Source organism: Sapajus apella, unplaced genomic scaffold, assembly GCF_009761245.1.
Source record: "Sapajus apella isolate SASKATOON/1434 unplaced genomic scaffold, GSC_monkey_1.0 scaffold108, whole genome shotgun sequence".
Lineage (NCBI taxonomy): Eukaryota > Metazoa > Chordata > Mammalia > Primates > Cebidae > Sapajus > Sapajus apella.
The window spans coordinates 4,730,205-4,746,766 of NW_022437048.1; positions in this window are offsets into that span (position 1 = coordinate 4,730,205).

A 16,562-nucleotide genomic window follows, 5' to 3' on the forward strand; every position below is an offset into this window, starting at 1 on the left:
ATCCTGACCCTGACAACTAAGTTTCATGATCTTAAACTATTTCTAATCTACTCCAAACCTCAGTTTTCTAGTCAACAAATAGTTATAATAATACTTAAGCTCTTTACAGAATTGGTAAGAATATTGAGCAATATTATTTAGAAACCCTTGATCAGGAAGGTATATGATTGTGGCCACAGGCTTCTCTGCCACTAAATCTGTACCTGGATGTTATTTGAAATTTTCTGTCCTAAAATATAATCTTTGCAGAAGTTGCACAACCACCATCTGGTAACTCATGAGAAATTTACACTTTATGCCTAAGTAACTCTAATGAGCAATTGCTATAGGAATTACTAACATAATATCAACAGGGAGATGGGAATTTTCAAGGAAATAGGAAATGGGAAATGGTAACAATTTCCTTTTTAGAAAGTCGGTTTTATTTATCTATATTCACAGTATATAATGCTACAAAATCTATGAGATATTAAATATTACACTTTAAAATAAAGCAATTTTTTAGAAATTAAAGAGTAGTGTTCGACAATTCTAAGTTGAAATAATTCATAAGATTTCAAATATTTTTAAATGTTTAGGGGCATTTTATTCCTATTGAATTCCTGCTCTTTGTGATATGGGGAAAAAGCCTGAAGTTGATTAGATATTTGCTGATGACATTTAAGGAAGGATATATTTAAAATATTATTTGGTGAAAAGGGATGAAATGTATAGGCTATATTTAAGTGATAGAATAAAATAAGATGATGATGGAAAACCTCAAAAAATTTAAATTTAAATTTCAGATGCTGAATGATAATTCTTACTTATTCTGATACCCACTTAATGAGTACTTAATTGTCCACTCTGTCTCAAATATTATTTTGGTCCCTGAATTATAATAAATTAAACTATCTATAAATAGATAGTACCAGGAAGAGTATAAACTTATTTACAAGAGTATCAATTTTAGAGGTAAAGTTTTATTTTCTTTTTCTTCACAGGTTTGACCGGCAAATTCACTTTTCACACCTGTGTTCTCATTTGTCTTGAAGAATTATCAGAAGGCAATGCAGAATAAAAGAATGACCATGATTTACTACATTCTGTGTTTCATGATACTTACCTTTCAAATTATCATTTGATTAGATACTTGAAATTTAAACTGTTAACCTTTTTTCATTGCTGTTTCTGAGTAAATTAAATTCATTCTTCTCTAAAACAATAAATTTCAAGCACATTACTATGTGTATGCTATTTCTCTTTTTTATATTTGCATATATAAAGATTTCTTTCTTTACTTCACTTTCCCAGTTTGAGTGGCAATTATGAATTCAGCATGTTATATTTACTCATTTTATCTTACAAACACATGGTCCTCAATCACATCTAGATTACTAGACCTATTGATGACAACATTTGATTTGCCTCCAGTGTCCTTTGCCACAGCACATTTCTTAGCCTCGAACATTCTCATATTTCTTATCTCAGGCCCTTTAGGCCAGAAGATATCCCCATGTCACTCCACAACAGTGCACAGGCACTCAGAACACAAACTATCTAATGTTCTCTATCGGTTTGTGAATATATCCATTGAACAAAAAAGTATTGAGTGATCCCAGCTGTCAGACACTGTTCTAGATGCTGCAGTCACAGAAAGAGAGTCAAAAGCCCTGCTGTCGGAGCTTTTACATGCAGTTGGGAGATGAAGACAAAAAGTAAACAAATAACACATGACTATGGCAATAATAAGTGTGCTAAGGAAGTATAAGGCAAGACTCGGATATAGAGACAGCCTCAAGTAGGAGAGTCAAGGATAACCTCTCTGGTAGAATGACCTTTTAGAAAAGATATAAATTAAGTATGGGAGTGAGGATGAAGAAAGACATTTTCAAGCAGAAGAAATAACAAGTACAAATCCATTGTGAACTTTTGGTTACATATGAGTTGTAGAATAGTTTTTTTCACTCTTGTGTAAAATAATGGTAAGCTCATAGGCGTGGCATTGAATCTGTATATTGTTTTGGACAGTATAGCCATTTTAATGATACAAATTCTTCTAATCCATGAACATGGAATGTTTTTCATTTGTTTGTGTCTTCTGTGATTTCTTTCAGCAATGTTTCATAGTTCTCCCTGTAGAAATCTTTCACCTCCTTGGTTAGATGTATTTATAGGTTTTTATTTTTTTGTGGCTATTGTAAATGAGATTGTGTTCTTGATTTGGTGCTCACCTTGTACATTATTCATGAATAGAAATGCTACTGACTTTTGTGTACTAATTTTGTATCCTAAAACTGTATTGAAGCAGTTTTTCAGTTCCAAGAGTCTTCTGGTTGAGCCTTTAGGGTTTTGTAGGTGTTGAATCATATTTCCATGAAGAGAGAGAATCTGACTTCTTCTTTTCCTATTTTTTATGACTGTATCTTATTGATAGCCCTTTCTATCTCTTTCAATAGTATGTTGAATAGGAGTAGTGTGATTGGACATCCTTTTCTTGCTCCAGTTCTCAAGGGGAATGCTTCCAGCTTTTGCCTATTCAGTATGATGATGGCTGTGGGTTTTTCACAGCCAGTTCTTCTTATTTGGAGATATGTTCCTTCAATGGCTAGTTCGTTAAGAGTTTTATCATAAAGAAATGTTGATTTTTATCAAAGCTCTTTCTGCATGTTAAGATGATTATATGGTTTTTGCTTTTAATCCTATTTATGTGGCCAATCACATTTATTGATTTATGTATGGTGAACCAATCTTGCATCTCTGGAACGAAGCCTGTTTGACAATGGTGAATTAACTTTTTGATGTGCTCTTGGCATTGGTTTGCTAACATTTTGTTGAGGATTTTGCATCTATGTTCACCAAATATATTGGCCTGTAGTTTTTGTTTGTTTGTTTGTTTTTTGTTTGTTTTGTGTGTGTGTGTGTGTGTGTGTGTGTGTGTGTGTGTGTGTGTGTGTGCATGCGTTGTCTTTGCCAGGTTTTGGTATTGCAGTGATTCTGGCTTCACAGAATTACTTATAGAGAAATCTCTCCTCCTCATTGTTTTTGGAGAAGCTTTAGTATGATTGGTGCCAGCTCTTCTCAGTATGTCTGGTAGAATTAAGCTGTGAATCTATGTGGTCTGAGGTTTTGGTTTTTTTTTTTTTTTTTTTTTTTTTTTTGTAGCTTTTTAATTACTGACTCAATAATTAAACTCAATGTTTTTCTGTTCCAGGTATCAATTTCTTCCTGGTTCAATATTGAGAGATTGTCTCTTTCCAGGAACTTATTCATTTTTGCTCAATTTACTACTTGTGCACATACAGGTGTTCATAATTTTCTCTGAGGATCTTTGTAATTCTGTGGGCTCAGTTTTAAAGTCACCTTTGTCATTTCTGTTTGCTCTTATTTGAATCTTGGCTTTTTGTTATTAATCTAGCTGGAAACCTATTGATCTCATTTATTGTTTCAAAAACTAACTTTCGGTTTCCTTGATTTCTTGTATGGTTTTTAGTTCCAAGTTCCATTTACAGAATTTGTTTCTAATCCTTTTTTTTTTTCCTTTTTTTTTTTTTTTTTTTTTTGAGATGGAGTTTCCCTCTTGTCATCCAGGCTGAGTGCAATGGCAGGATCTTGGCTCACCGCAACATCCGCCTCCAGGTTCAGGCGATTCTCCTGCCTCAGCCTGCTGCATGGCTGGGATTACACATGCCCACCATCATGTCCAGCTAGTTTTTGTATTTTGTCTTCTCAAACAGTTGTATGATTCTGCACGAGTAATGTTACCTTGAGTGCCCATGTAAAATGGACCCACTTAACCCCAGCATTTAGACTGGATTATAGGGATAATCAGTGGGTGAATATGTCAGCTATCATAAAGCCAGTCCCACATTCTTGCATATGAAGCCTATCAGCTGCTGCATCTGGGGTGCTGCACTTAGCATTTTATAGGGAGAATAGGGCAGTCCCCTTCTCAGGAAAAACAGACCTTAGAGTGGTGTTTATCCAGTCCACTAGGCTGGTCGTTCTTTCTGAAATGACCTCCTATGAATTTGGATCACATATACTCATCAGCAATTCTTTATTAGTGAGCTATGGGCCCTGCATTGACCCAAACATACTTTTTTTCTTTCTGTAGCATTTAAATTTAAGGATACTGAACTTAAAGTAGTTATTTTTATAATCCTTTGTCATAAAGATTTCTCATGAAGGTGATGTAGCCAATTTTTAAAATGCAACAGTTCATTTATATTATACTCTCTGGCTTTTAGAGTTACTTGATTTTGCCAATACCCCAAATTGACTATCTTTTTGGTAATCACAGGTCTTTTGGTAACTTTTTGTTGCCCTGGGTTAATGGTTTTCTTTGGGGGTAGCTTTGAGGCTAGTGGTCTGAGCTGAGACATTCCCACATCTGAGCTTGGTCTAGCCTGAAGGCCCAACCCAGCACTCTTTAATTTTCATTTTAGTTATGTATAAATAACAACAATGAAGTGATTTAATATTTTGCATTTTTCTTATTAGTTTGCATTCCCTTCTGCAGTGGGTGAACTAATTCCCTGAGAGTATGGGTATGATCCATCTCTAAATTCTGCTGGTAACTTCTACTTTTGGTAATAGAATGCGGCCCAGCTGCAGCTCCTGAAGATGAGCAACCACATGGCCACAGAAGTCAAGGTTTCTCACTCCCCATCTTTTCATTTTTCTCTATGTCCATTTAGTTTTTTTCTGTATAATTTTTCCCTCATTTAAAAATGACTTAAACAGTCTTTAGAAAAGAAATACATTTTTCTTTAGCCAAAAAAATACATCTTTGTGTTTTTATAAACTTCACCAGAAACACATTTTACTCTCCTACTATTTTAACTCTCAGTAATCCAATTCCCAGTGAAAAAAACCAAGGTTACTTAATTTATTTAAGATTTTAAACTACTGGAGATAATTTTGAGATTAAATTTACCCAACAAATCTTACCGAGATTACAAAAGTCATGTGAAATAAAAGGCATCTGAGTTAGCTTCTATTAGTCTGATAAGGACTGACTTTTCTTTAAGCAAATAGGTTAGAGCTCTTTCACATAATTTGGTAGTGAAATATCACTTCCACATGACACATAGAAATATATAACAGACATACAAAGTCCAGTTCAAAAGATTTTTCATTTGGCTGTTTTGAAAAAATTTTCTCCATTACTTTAGATTATTAACAATCATTCTCAGCAAACTGAAGCAAGAACAGAAAACCAAAAACCACATGTTCTCACTCCTAAGTGGGTGTTGAACAATGAGAACACACGGACATAGGGAGGGGAACATCACACACCAGGGCCTGAAGGTTGGGGGTGCTAGAGAAGGAATAGCAGGGAGTGGGAGTATTGGGGAGAGATAGCATTGGGAGAAACACCTAATGTAGATGACGAAGCAATGGATGCTGCAAACCACCACCATGGAACGTGTATACCTATGTAATAAACCTGCACGATCTGCACATGTACCTCAGAGCTTAAAGTATAACAAATAAATTTTTTAAAGAAAGAAATGTTATAGGAGCTGACAGAAGGTGAAGAAGTTTTTTTTTTTTTCATTTGTTATTTGTTATTTTTTATTTATTTATATTTTTTTATTTTTTTAAATTTATTTTATTGAATTTTAGGTTTTGGGGTACATGTGAAGAACATGCAAGATTGTTGCATAGGCACACATGTGGCAGTGTGATCTGCTGCCTTCCTCCTCATCACCCACATCTAGCACTTCTCCCCATGCTATCTCTCCCCAACTCCCCTGCCCCCTCTGTCCCTCCCCTATTTCCCCCCAACAGACCCCAGTGTGTAGTGCTCCCCTCCCTGTGTCCATGTGTTCTCATTGTTCAACACCCGCCTATGAGTGAGAACATGAGGTGTTTGATATTCTGCCTTTCTGTCAGTTTGCTGAGAATGATGGTTTCCACGTTCATCCATGTCCCTGCAAAGGATACCAATTCATCATTTTTTTATGGCTGCGTAGTATTCTATGGTGTATATGTACCACATTTTCCCTGTCCAGTATCGTCGATGGGCATTTGGGTTGGTTCCAAGTTTTTGCTATTGTAAACAGGGCTGCAATGAACATTGGTGTGCATGTGTCCTTATAGTAGAATGATTTATAATCCTTTGGATATACACCCAGTAATGGGATTGCTAGTTCAAATGGGATTTCTATTTCTAGGTCCTTGAGGAATTGCCACACTGTCTTCCACAATGGTTGAACTAATTTACACTCCCACCAACAATTTAAGAAGTTATTTAGCATCTCAGGCCTTTTCAAAAGAAAGCAAGTGCTAAACTTCTGGACTACCAATCTGAAGAACTGCAAAAGGAATGTGTCTTGGACAATCAGTCATATTACTTTAGAAGAAAAAATTCACAGTATAAGATCTTTTTTCATAGAAAATTAAATTTCTATTAACAATTTTTGTCAAGTGTACCTTTTTATAGCTGTAACTTTCCTTACATTTATTTTCTTGTTTCTTTTACTTCATTCTATATACTTCTAAATGACCTTTGAATTAGACAAAAAATATTTACCACTTAATAAAAAATACTTTTGAAGATCTTTTCTGCATGTTTAAAATTGGAAATTACCCAGATATTTAATATCTATTTTTAATATAACCTTAGAATCTAAATTATTTGAGAAGTTTAGTATAGTGGATTAACCTGTCCTGTTAGTGGGTAAGGCTCCACAGTGTTTCACCGAGTCATTTCTGCCCTCTTACATGCCTTGGTTTCTCTCTTCAGAGGTCTCGTACCTCCAAGAAGTCTCAAAACATGGAGTGACCAGCTCCCCTATATATTTCCTTAATGAATCTTTTTAAACTGATGTTGTTGGGGGTTCCCTGCAGGGCTGCAGCACATCACAGGAGGTCAACCCCTCAGGCACTTTCACTTGGCTTCTGGTCACCCAGGGGCACCTTTTGCCTGGGAGGAGCAAAATGCCCTCTCTTTGAAGTTGAGAAAACTCAGCCTCTCTTTAATCTAGGAAAACAACAGTTCAGTTCCTCACACAAGCATGCAGACAAGCCAATTGTGCTAATTTGGAAGAAAAAGTAATGGAGAAGACCCTTTAGAATGTACCTCTTTATACATTTTAGGGAGACATGAGACATTAATCAAATACATGTAAGGTATGTTATTGTGGTTTTGTCCAGAAAGGTGGGACAACTGGAAGCAGGGGCTTCCAGGTCTTAGATCAAATGATTGTCTGTCATTTGAGTCAAAGAGTTAGATTATTGTCTAAAGACTTAGAAATGACTGGGTTAAGATAAGGAGTTGTGGAGATCCAGGTTCCATCATGCAGGTGAAGCTTCCATGTAGCAGACTTTCAAGAGAATAGATTGTAAATGTTTCTTATCAGACTTAAAGAGTCTGTTCTATCAGTAATTCCAAAAGGGAGAAGGGTATAAAGAGGCATATTTAACCCCCCACTTCCCATCATGGCCTGAACTAGTTTTTCAGGTTATCTTTGGAATACCCTTGCTGAGAGATGGGATCCATTCAGATGGTCAGGGGCCTTACAATTTTAGTTTTGGTTTACACCTGTAGGTATTAACACACTCAAGATTGTTTTACAGTTCATTGAAGTCCTGTGTTGTGTTTTTAGTTTTTCTCTATTATTTTTGATAGTTTTATTCCTATATTTTCCATTTTCTTAGCCTTTTTTCTTTATTATCTGGTATGCTGTTATTTATGTACTTTTTATCTCAAATATTGTATTTATATATATACTCATGCTTCCCTCTATCTTAACATATATAATATAGTTATAACACATATTTATATGCTTGTTTACTAATTCTATCATTTGTATCACTTCTGGGACTATTTTATATTGACTGATTTTTTTTTCTTTATTGCAAGTCAGTGTTCCTTCATTATATGCCTGATAATTCTTTATTGGCTGACAGAACTCGTGATTACCTTGTTTGAGTCCTGATATTTTTTATTTTTTTAAATATCACTGAGCTATGGTCTAGGTCATAGTGAAGTTGCTTTTAAACAATTTTTACTTTAGATATTTGCTTTAAAGCTTCACTAGGAAATGCAAAGAATTCGTTCATTTATAGGTAAGCTTAACACATGACTCAAGCAATACCTTTCTAGGTATTCTAACAAATCCATCTATATTACAAAGTATTTCCACTCTGGCTGTTGGTAACATGGTCTATTCCCAGTCCTGTTTGCACCCCAGGCATTATACCATCTGCTTCTTTCTGATATTCTTTCCCTAACCTCATGGAGTTTTCTTACATTTATTCCTGCTAATCAAAACTCAGCAGATAATTAAAGACAACTCTCTTTAGATCTCCAGAATTCCTTGCCTGTGAAGTTCTTTCCTGTCTTTGAAACTTTATCTTTAGTATTGGGTGTTAATTTTATATGCTTGCATTAACTAATCTGAACTATCTCTTCAACTCAAGGGAACTGCTTATTCTCTTTAAATGCTTCCTTTCTCTGCTACAGTTTGTAAATTCTTTCCTCAGAATAAGGTGGGATAATTCTAGGGCTCATCTCACCCCTTTCCCTTCTGTCAGGAATCACCATCCTGCATTTCTTATTATATAATAATACAAAAATTTTGTATCATATATTTTGTTATTTGTCTAATTGCTGAAAACAGAAGTTAAGGTAAATTCAGTCCCTGATTTGCAATTCTGGCCAAAAGTTGAACTCCAGAGTGAAAGTTTTTTGAGGTTTTCACAAGGCCCTAAAAGTCCTGCATTATCTGGCCCCTTTTGATTCTCTGATCTGAGATTCACCAGATTTACTCAACTCCAGCCACACTGTTCTACTTGCTATTTTTTAAACATGCCGTGCATGATCCTATTTTAAGGTTTGGACTAGGGTGCTCCTCTCCCAGCATTCTTCCTTGTTTATCTGCTTATTTCTTCACAGTTTTACTTTTTTGCTCAGGAGGCTTTCCTGGTTATGATATCTAATATTGAAAACCCCATCCCTACCAAAATGTATTTCTTTTTTCAATTCCATTTTTGCCTTTGTATTTATCACTACCAAACCAACTACGGATTACTTAATTATCATGGTTATCAGTCTCCCTTTCAGTTAAACTACAAAATTCATAAAGCCTGGAACTTTTCTTTCATTCATGGCTCTGTTTTATGTGTTCAAGAGCTCCTGGCATATAATATGTTCTCAGTAATTCTTTAAGTCAAATATAGTTATATATTAGCACCTAGCTACATACACATTTTTATACATTCTTTTAATTAAATATAAAAGATAGATGCCCAACTGTATAAGGAATTGTGTTTGTATGAGAATTGCAGGATATATTCACAGCTGTGTCTAAATTTTAACCTGATATTTTAAAACACATAGAAATTTATCATGCACTTCTTGTGAGAATCTGAGAGAGGGAAATTATTGATCAGAGAAAATGAGGAGTCACAAAAACATAGTAATTCATGGTGTTCTCAGGAAAGGCTCTGAATGAGGCATAAAGAGTAACAAGAAATGGGGCACAAATATCTGTGATGGAAAGTTTTATAACAGGAAAGAAGGAAATAAAAAATACATATCTTAAAACTATTTCATGAATAAGCCTACATATAAAATACAGCCAATTATTATATATTATAACATCTTCATCTCCTGTTATCATGTTCTAAATCAAACTGTGTTAAAGCACTCCTTGGAATTTGTGGAACAAAACTCAAGAAAAAAAATTTCTAATCATTCTGACTTTTCAGAGTTCAAGTACATTTTTAGATATTTGAACCACAGAATTACCATATTATAGAGGAACAAGGTTTAAATAGTATTAAAATAACCCACTGCATATTATCCACTCTCTAGTCCACTGGTCTTCTATTCGGGAAACAAGGTAATATTTTCACACATATTGTTTTTCTTATGCACTTGTAAAAAAATGCTTTAAAGCTTATTAATACTCTTCTGTACAATAAAAAATGCAATTATTTTTAAAGGTGTCAATACCAACATACCATAAATTCCTTAAGAAATATTTTTATTTATTACAAACGTTACTTTTTTAATAATATAGTTAATATGTAGACACATTTTTTAATAATACAGTTAATATGTTTATTATGACACAGTCTTGTAAGTACTAAGGTTTTGTTCTGAAGTCTGAAAAGATAATCAGTTTATATATGGCCCTTAGACCACTTTCTTCATCTGGAAATTGGAAGCAAAATACTGACATTACATAGTTATTCTGAAGATTACAGATAGAAGTAAAATGTCTAGCACAATATTTGCCATAGTTTTTACTTAGTAGTTACAAGCTATTTTTAATCTCCTTTCACAAAATATTAATAATATATATAAGAACTAAGAGTTTTCCATGTTTTAATTCTTTTATCTATATAAAATACTATTCATAAATAAAATTGATTGGAAAACAGCCATATAAAATTTTTTTCAGATATTTAATAAAAAAGATAATAAAATGTGACTTACGATTATAAACAAAGCTTTGCCTATATGAAATATGCCTTTTACACGTTTGTTATTTGCATCTTAGAAGAGTAAATTATTGTTTCATCAATGACATTGTATTATTATTAATGATCAAACATATGCTATTATTATTCACTTTAAGGGTGTATTTTTTATACTATGGAATAAATTATTCAAAAATTATGCAATATAAATATTAAAATATAATTTAATGCCTGTATAAACACATCCTCTGTATTCACAAGGTGTGGATCATAGGCACATTTTGTTATCATTGGATAAGCTTTAAATTATTCTTTAAAAATAAATTTTATAAAGAGTTACATATATCAAAAATACTTCAGAATATCTTTAATTTTTACTTATTCATTTAAACATAAGGAAGGGAAATTGACTTACAGGTGTTGGAAAACCTTGTGGATTTGTTTATAGCAATAGAATGAGACATCTGTCTAGCTGGAAGTGATCTTAGAGATCATGTAGTCAACTCACGTTTATTAAATGTATTCAATAAGGTACGGCAATGTTCAGTGACTTACTGAAGCTTTAGTGGCCAGTCCAGGGTTAAACTGGGAGCTGCAGCATTCCTTATTCCCAATCCAGTGTTATTTCCACCTGCTATTTCCTGTTAGGGAGTCAGGCTGCATGTTTTGACTCCCTGAAATCTGACTTTAAAAAGAGTTCCTATGGTATTTTGTTTTGCTGATAATCATTCTTCACCAAATGCCTATCATTGGAGATTAACCCCAATAACCAATTATATTTGAATGAATCTTCCACATTTTAACAAGCATGCCTTTATATTAGTCTTGTTGGAAAAAAAAAGTCTCTTTCAAAATAAACTATTATATTCATACTCATATTTGTGAGCTTCTCAGAAGCAAATGCTTTCAGTCTTCATTGTCTTTTTTCTATCATCTGGTATAAAAATAATAATAGGTAAATAAATGAAAGCATGCATATTTTCGGAATTATAAAATATGTGACTAATTTTCTATACATGCTTTTGCAGGACCAAGCAACCATGAAGTTATTCATCTTTACCTGCCTTTTGGCTGTTGCTCTGGCAAAGCTGGTAAGCATTATGGGACGTATAATGATATCCATTCTTATTTAAATATATAAGAAAAAATGAACATTTCACTATATGCAGAAGATTCAGGCCTTGGCAATAATAAATAGAGACTAGATATATGAGCTTTTAATCTATGATCAATGACATCCTTGACTCTACCTTAAAGAGAGTGTGCAGGCGAATAATCTGTCTACAAAGTGACTTCACTATAGTATTGGTTAGGCTATAGGTATAAGGAAAAAAGGCAGGAATTTTCCTCCATAATACGTTGGGATATATGTCGAAATTTTCTGAAGGGGTTATTTCCACTCTGCAGCATGTTTCTAGAAGTGTGAGAAAGCCCCACCAGTATAATTGGGGATTCCAAGCCTAGCTATCAATGAATTAATACAATTTCATCATTCTTGATAAAAATAATTAAGAAGCCATGATGATAAAATATACACAAGGATATGTAACAAACGATGGAGTTAGTAGCTCTAGATTTTCAGCAGAAACTTGTAAATTATTTGCTAAATAACCCAGTGATGATATAATAATAACATTCATGTCACAAAACTGTAAGTATGTAATAGACAATACATATGAAAGTGCTTTGCATACATGGATATAGATACATATATATATATATATATACATTTTGTACTGTACATAATTTTAATCTTTCAACATTATTAACACTCTCATTCTAAGGAAAAAACTCACATACCCACCTCCTTCCTACTCCAACATGTCACTCCTCCCATAAAGTCACCTTTTATAGTGCTCTTTTATGACACACATCCCCTTGTGTAAGAGATACATACAGACAGTCATTTGTGCCTTCTAATATTTATAGCCAATTGAGTAAATCTACAGTGAGAATTTCATTTTTAATATGAACAAGTTGGTTTAAAAAGGAAAAAAAAACAGTGCTTTAGTAATCAATAATACACAGGATCAGTAATTTCTTCTCTCTTAGGCTCTACTGATGGTTACTAGGTATAACCACTCTCTTCCCTCCACTTGTTAAAATTAAATGTTGGCCTCAGTTGGTCTATTTAATAGACAAGGATAGTCAGCTAAAAATCAAGGGACATTTGTTTCAGAGTTTTCTGAGAAATTCAGAGTAATGTTTTTACTGTTTATTGACAATATTAGAAACAGTGATAATTTTTTAAAGGAGGCCCCCCTTTTCATTAAATTTTTGCAAGAAGCAGTTTTATAATATTTTATTGCCATTAAACAGTAGAGACAAATTCACATTGGCATTTTAAATTAAATTTGTGTTTGTTTTTTGTGACTTATATAGGAGGTAAAGCAGTCCTCCTCTTCCAGTGAGGTAAGGCACTTTATTATAAAAACAATTCCTGGCACGTAAAAACACAAATGTCCTGGGTTAGCTTCATTTTTGTGATCAGTAACAGCAGAGTTATAGAATCATGGAAATTTGAAGTGCAATTATTGCTTGAACATGTGGGGAGAATAAACCAAAATACGTGAATCCAAATGTAATAAGATTAGATTTGGGCACTTTTCCACTTGATTCTCTGGTAGTTATCCAATAATAGTGATATTAGTGTGGAAGTAATGGAGAGCACCTGTATCTTGTGAATATACTGACAGGAGTCCATTAAGTATTATTATGGAGAAAGGGATTCAGGTATACTTACATCTATATTAAGTGCTCATGTCTAAACGTCTTCATGCTCATGGCTACATACAAGATGTCCAAAGATCTTAAATTTTTGCCAAATAATTGTCCTGTAATGCTACTATATATTTCATGTAGAAATCAAAAAGGGAAAAAGCAAAGGAAAGAAAACTGTGCAGAGGACAAATAAAATTGTTCCTTTGCTGTTTGCTGTTGGTATTTGCAAAATATTGTATTTGGCTTATCCTGTAAGTATATTAAGAACTCAGATTAAGTTATTTAACTAGAATATAATAAAAAGTTAATTATCTAGGGAGAGTAAAATTTTTGGTCAAATTTGTTCTGAGTTAAGGAAAAGACCAAGTATTTTATCTTGAGCTACTGTATGAGTATGGATTGATACTTATTTGGGTAATTTGAATTAAAAATTTCATAAACAAGTAATCAGATATATTGTTATTTTTCTAAGGAATCTGCCAGCATCTACCAAGAAGTAAGTCATAACTACTTACATTCAATATTTTAAAATAATTTGTCATTTTTATATAGCTATAAAATGAATATTATTTATTTTTTTCTGAAGTTTAAGCAGAACAATGATATGGTCCTCCAAAGCAGTCAGGTAAAATTCATTTGTTAATGTTGTGTTTGATTAATGAGGTGTATTTTTATCAATTATAAACTATTTTTCCATGTGACTCTTATTTTTTCATCTCCAAATATAGAGTGAGTGATGTTTTTATTGTCTTAACTGCTGTGAAATTATGTGAAAGGGTCACATGAAAGCATATTTGTGGATCATTTGTGAACCAAGTTTTCCATCTCTTTAAATAGAGTTATTTATGATCGATAATCTATTCTTCACCTCATTAACTCTTGACTTTTTGGACCACCATTTTATGCATTTTTAAGGAATAAGTCATGCTAAAAATCTATATAGGAATTATGGAAAATTATGTCTCTCTTGAATGAGGATTTGAATTGATTCTCGTTTTGGTTTAGGGAGGGCATTTGCCCCAAATTCTAGCACATATAAGACCTGGATTTCAAATCTGATCTTGAGTAAAGTTGAAACTAGCCTAAATAAACAGTATACTTGTGGTAAGAAAAATTCGAAAAACAGGACAACAGCATGTACTTGTCCTAATTCAATGAATAATTCAATTGAAGACTATTAATTTGTGCAAGAATCAAGGAATCCACTAAATACTTCCACAGTTAGTTCCAGCAAAGAGTAGAGACCTAGTAATTTTGTTATTTTAATTCCTGCACCTAATATTTAATATTTCTCTCAAAATTTTCTCTTTTAAAATTAAATGCGTTTGTTTTTAATGAAAACTTTTATAATCTCTATGCAAAACAATAGTTTGAGTCCTAATTATGTATTTCTAATACACATTAAAATATGTTTACAGTTATTTAAAGTTAAAAATAACTATTCAAGTATGTGCTAAGTTAATTTCGTGTACTCACTCATTCATTTAACAAATATTGTTATTTTTTGTTTGTAGAAAGTGATTTATTTAAAGACAGAGAGAAACAGGAGAAGGAGAGAGAAAGAAACAGCTGACTCTCACACTGAGTGAGAGAATACAGAAAAATGGAATCCAGGAGAGGAAAGCAGCTTCCACACTGAGTGGAAGGGAATAGAGACAGATGGAGTTTAGGAGGGGAAGACAGGCTTCCATGAGAGAGTGTGGAAGGGGCACTTAACAAATATTACTGAGGAAAAATTATACCCCAGACAATATTCTAGGCTCTGAAATACCACCTTAAATACAATAAACAAAATCCCTCCCTCATGGTGCTTACATTTGAATTTACCACTGTCAGCATGTTTATTATGAAATCAACAATTTTGCTGTAATTAATTCAAAGCCACAAAATGAAAATGAATATTTCTCTCTGTGATACGTGGGTTTTCTCTTTACATTCAGTAGAATATACCTTATAAACAATACTACGGAAATAATATGCCTAATTCTTTTTTAACTAGGAAACTGCAAATAAAATAGAAACAATGGTGAGATTTTTTTTATTTATCTGAACTATATTTGATCGACAATATGTATACCTAATATTAAACATGAATAATAGTCTGTAAAACATTTGGAATGTTTCTTTTTCAATAATCCAGAAATTAATTTTATAATACTTTAAAATTATAATTTCTTCCTGCATTCCTTCTTTTTATTCCCTTAAATTTGCCCTTATTCTCATAATGGAGTTACTTCCATTTAAACAACAGATAACGTGAATTCCTCCCATTTGTTTTCCAAAGGTGATTAATAAGAAGAAGCTGAGAACTGATTATATTATTTTTATTTCAATTCTTCTTTTGATGTTTAATACATTGATTAAGTAGATAATGAATGTAGAACACATTTCTAAAGTAATGACTGCTATTCAAGGATTCAATTTATTTCTGTCACCAAATTATTTTATCTTTATTTTCATTTTCATTTATCAAGCAATCTTCTATCAGTTCATCTAGTGAGGTAAGATACTGTTTCATTTAAAGTCAAACAAATAGCAACTTTCTAGTAGTAGTATATAACAGTTTGATAATTTACATCTAAACACTCAACTGGAGAAATGGAAAAATCACATACATGACTCAAAATCATTTTGGGTGGCTGAAATTGACTATCTTGAGAAGAAGAATTGTTTATTTTCCCATATTCTCTCCACGAATGTATACGTGACTCAATAGGAAATTGCATTCCTGCGCAAATCAAGAGCTTGCCAATTGCCTTCACCATCATTTCTCTTTGGAAACCTTCTCAACATTATTTAGCACAGCAGCTCTCAAATGGTAGTCCCAGATAAGCAGCATCACAGCACCTGAAAAACAGTTAGAAATACAAAATTATAGGTCTCACCGCTGACTTACCAAAGCAAAAACTCTGGTTTGGAGCTAAGCAATCTGTATTTTAGCAGGGCCTCTAGGTTATATTGATACACATAATAACTCTGATAACCACTCTTAAGAAGATTGAATGAAGATTTTGGTTAGGAATTGTGTAGGTCACCAACCCATGAAACATTCAGTGGTGGAGAGCCAGATTGTAAGAGTACCCTAGAAGAGCAGGCAGTGTCCTCATGGATTATGGTCCAGTGTCCCATGGCCTTCGACAAAGCATAAGTTCTTTCTAATCAGTGCCTTAAGAAACTTGTCTGAATCTTTCCTTAATTTTGTTTTGATCTCAATCTGAGAGCCTTGAGCTGTGTCTGTCATTTTAACAAAAAGTATGTAAGGTTTAGTTTACTGTACCTCACCAGATCTATTTTGCATATTTTGGTCACTCTGTAGTCATATGAAATGGTCTGAAACATGTTAAATTAATAAATTATTAAAAATAAAACATATTTTGGTCTTATTATGTTGACAGAAAAAGTCCTGGTGATAAATAATGTAA